Raw genomic sequence first — 4,711 nt, 5'->3', positions numbered from 1 at the left:
CCTCCCTCCTTCCCTCCCTCCCTCCCTCTTTCCCTTCCTCCCTTCTCCCTCCATCTTTTCCTACCTTCCTCCCTTTTTTCCTCCTTCCCTTTTTCCTCCCTCCCTCCATCCCCTCAATTATCTTCCTTTCTTCCATTCCTCCCTTTATTTCTATTTTATTTTTTTCTGCTTTTTGGAGACAAAGTTGCATTCTGTAACCTAGACTGTTCTGGAGTTCACTATATATCCTGCTAGACCCAACTTGCTGCAAACCTCCTACCTCAGCCTTCCCAGCTCTGGGACTGATTTATCATAACACCCAGACATCTCGCCCCTCTTCTAATCCTTATTCCAGTGGTTCTCGGAAGGAAGCATTGAATACACTGTCCATGGAGAAAAGTCTTCCCTGGGAATAGGGAATATAAATAAAGGAAGGCTGTATATCAGAACCCCAATCATTAAAAGGACTTGGAATGTCAGGGCAACACCATTCTGTCCAAGGAAACACTGGTGTAAGCAATGATTTCTCCTTCAGTTCAGCCTAGTTGGGAGGAAAACTGTGTCTCATATTTGATTTCATTCTTATCCTTTTTTAAATAGAACCAACTGTCAGTAATTTTTATTACTTTCAATATAACTTGACAGCAGGTAGAAGCTGGACCTCAGCTGTTCTCAGAGGATACTGAAACAGAATCAGCAATCCACACTCACATTTGGTTTTTGGTTTTACCACTACAAGCTCCTCCGTTTAAGAACCAAAGTGACTGGACAGAGAGGCCAAGAAGCCAAGTGACTTAAATTTCTAAAAAATAAGGAGAACCAAAGCCCTGCTGTGGCAAGTGATGATGTCTTTGAGACACTGGATGAAATCATAGTTGAGAGGTGGCTGTGTGCAGAGGAGGACAAGAGGCTAGGCTAGGGAACAGTGCAATGATTTGGGTTTAATTAAAAAAACGAAACAAAACTCATTCAAGTATGTGTTGTGGCTCTCCACTTCTTATCAGTCTCCTTTGTTCCTGTAGACAGTTTTTTCTTTCATGTCATATATACCTCATAATTCTTTGTATCTATATAAAATGGGAATCACAAATAAGCGAAAACATCTGTTATCTATTTGTTTTAAACTCTCATGATTCACTTATTATGGTCATCTTCAATTGCATTAAAATTCTGCAAATGACAGCTTAATTGTTCTTTATGACTAAATCTCTCTCTCTGTCTCTGTCTCTTGTCTCTGTCTCTGTCTCTCTCCACCCACCTCCACCCCCACAGAAACACAGAATATTCTACTTATGCATTTTTTTTGTTTGTTGGATTCCTAGGTTGGTTCCATAGCTTAGCTATTATAAATACGGCTACAGTAAACATTGACGTGAAATTAGCTCTGTAATTTTATAACAAGGAGACCCTCAAGTCAATATCCTGGAATGATGTAGTAAGATCATATGATACATTTATGTTTAATTTTCTTCTTTTCTTCTTTTGAGAGACCTCCATTCTGATTTCTATAGTATCTAGTTTACATTTTCAACTGCCATGTATAAAGATTCCACCTTGTTCACATCCCTGCCAATATTTGTTTTATATTTTTGTTTTATATTTTTAATTTTAATCATTTATTAATTTTATTTCTTCATATTATATTTCTTCAGTTGTAGGTCCTTTCTGACATTTGTCTGATCTGGAGGCAAGGACTATTATGCCTCATATTGCAGTTTACAGTATTCACTTTGGTGAACGTTGATTGTAGACTGAACTGACAAGGGACAGATGAAGGTTTTATTTTTATTATGAAAAAGAACATTGTAGGAAGAGTGTCAGGGGTTTCAGCTTCTTACATAGACTGTAAATGACAGGTAGCCCTTAGTTTTCTTCAGCACAGGGAGCTCTGGACAAAGCAGGTGCAGAGAAGTTTCCAGGACTGAAAGTATGATGTTTTTGCATGGCTGGAAAAATCTCTCTGCCTTAGATAAGGAAGATGAAGGACTCTTATTTGTTTAAGCTTTAGAATCCTTGGCACTTGAAGCAAGGAGAAAACCTATGGTCCTAGTGGGAAAGGATAGTTAAAAAATGTCTGTCAATTTAATTTGATATTAGCTGTTGGCTTGCTACATATTGCTTTTATTATATTTAGGTATGAACCTTGTATCCCCAACCTCTCCAAAACCTTTATCATAAAAGGGTGTTGAATTTTGTCAAATGCTTTTTCAGCATCTAATGAAGTGATCATATGTTTCTTTTCTTTCAGTTTATTTATATGATGGATTACATTGATAGATTTTCATATGTTGAACCAGCCCTGCATCTCTGGGATGAAGCCTACTTGATTGTGATGGATAATTTTGTTAATGTGTTCTCGAATTCTGTTTGCCAGAATTTTATTGAGAATTTTTGCATCGATGTTCATGAGTGAGATTGGTCTGTAATTCTCTTTCTTGGTTGGGTGTTTGTGTGGTTTTGGAATCAGGGTGACTGTAGCTTCATAAAAAGAGTTTGGCAATGACTCTTCTGATTCTATTATGTGAAACACATTAAGGAGTATAGGTATCAGCTCTTCTTGGAAGTTCTAATAAAATTCTGCATTAAAACCATCAAGTCCTGGGTTTTTTATTACAAAACCAAATGTCCACAAAGTTTCTGAAAAGGGTATGGGAGATTGAATGTAATTGACCCCCATAATCTCATAGAGAGTGGCGCTATTAGGAGATATAGCCTTGTTGAAATGGGTGTGGCCTTATTAGAGGGAGTGCATCACTGTGGGGGCAGAGGTTTCCTGTGCTCAGGATACTGCCCTGTTTCTCAGTGGTCTTCCTGTTGCCTGTAAGATGAAGGACTATCAGCTACTCCTTCAGCAGCAAGTCTTGCTGCATGCCACTATGCTCAGTGCCATGGTGATAATGGACTGAATTTCTGAAACTGTAAGTGAGCCTACTCAGTTGAATGTTTATCTTATAAAAGTTGCTGTGGCCATGGTGTCTTTTCACATAAATAGAGACCTTAACTAAGACAGAAGCTGGTACCAGGGACTGGGATATTGCTGAGATACGCCTGACCATGTTTTTGTTTGGAGGAATTTGCAATTTGATACTTTGGGTTTGGAAAATGGCGGACTGCTTTCCGCACTGCTTAATGGGCTATACTAGTCGAAGCATGGAAGACAGTGGTGCTAAGAGTTATTTGAACTGCGGAGGACTCACTTAAGAGGTTTCCGAGGAGAAGAATTTTAGTATTTTGCCTTGAGACTGTTCTTGTGATATTTTGGTGAAGTTTAAGTGGCTGCCTTTTGCCCTTGCCTAAAGAGTTTGCCTGAGGCTAAACTGAAGAGTTTTGGATTAATTCTGTTGGCAGAGGAAATCTCAAAATAGCCTGGTATAGACTCTGTTTTGTGGTTACTAGTGTTAACTCTAATGAAGATTTATAATGAAAAGGAGCAAGCTGATCAGGATAAATTACAAAATGTAAATTTTGAGGAGCAAAAGGGCAACAGGAAATAGTGGTAAGCCTTCCCGTGGTCGTGATATCTCTTCACAGAATGGAAGCCCTGACTGAGCCAGAGGGGAAGCTTTGAAAGCATCAAGTTTCACAGAAACATTTTCTGCTCCTGGAAAGGCTCTGGAGGATGCAGGGAGCAGCATTCCTGATGATCTCTGGGAGAAGGATGCTCTATTCTGACTCTCTTGACAGGAAAGTGAGAATATTCCCAGAATGGTTGCTGCAGATGTAGCTGACAGTGCAGCCAAGATCTGATCCTCAAAAAGTCTTCATGGAAAAGTGGGTTATGAATATTTACTTTAGAACTTAGTCTTTTTATGTTTTAAAATTCTTTGAAAATTTTATACACATATATAATAAACGTTGACTTTTTTATCACTCATTACTCTTTCTTATCACCATTCCCTGTCCTCCTTAAACCCCTCTTCTTCCCAGCAAGGTTCCCCCTTGCTTTGATGTCCTTTTGTGTGTATGTGATACACTGAGTTTAATTATGGCTGTACATATGAGCATGGGTGGGGGATTATCTACTAGAGCATGGGCAAGTTGGCATGTGACTATAGCACTAAAGAAAATGACTCTTCTTCCCCAGTACCCATTAACTGCCCACAGTTTCCTGGACAGTGGGCCTTCGTAACATGGTCATTCATCTATGATGAAGTGTTGCAAGGTCCAATCTTATGAATTTCATCTGTAGATAACCATAGCAACAATGACTGCATGAGTGTGGTAGGCTTGTCACATCCAGAAGGCACTCTTGAAGGATTTGCCTCCCATCTTCTGGCTCTCACATTCTTCCTACACTCTTTTCTGTGATGTTTCTTGATTCTTGGTGGATGACATGGGGTCAAGGAAGTGATGGAGAATGTTCTGTTTAGGACTGAGAATTAACCAGCAACTTATTCTCAGCCTTTTGACCATCTGTAAGTGCCACCATTTGTAATTGCCACATATGGCAGAAAAGCTTTTCTCATGAAGGTTGAGAGCTAAAACAGTAGGTCCAAGTATAAGACAGGTTGATAACATGTTACTTTAGGCAAACTACAGTAGTAGGTTCTCATCTAAGATTTATGACCTCCCTAGTTGTCTTAGTCAGTCTTCTATTGTTGTGAGGAGATACCATGACCATGGCAAGTCTTATTTCAGAAAATATTTAATTGGAGATTGCTTATAGTTTCTGAGGCTTAGTCCACTGTCATTATGGTGGGGCACTATGTTATCATGTAAGGATTCATTTTTT

The sequence above is a fragment of the Microtus ochrogaster genome, unplaced genomic scaffold (genome assembly GCF_000317375.1).
Source record: "Microtus ochrogaster isolate Prairie Vole_2 unplaced genomic scaffold, MicOch1.0 UNK35, whole genome shotgun sequence".
Taxonomy (NCBI): Eukaryota; Metazoa; Chordata; class Mammalia; order Rodentia; family Cricetidae; genus Microtus; species Microtus ochrogaster.
The sequence above is the reverse complement of the archived record's forward strand: the minus strand, read 5'-3'. Positions refer to the sequence as shown.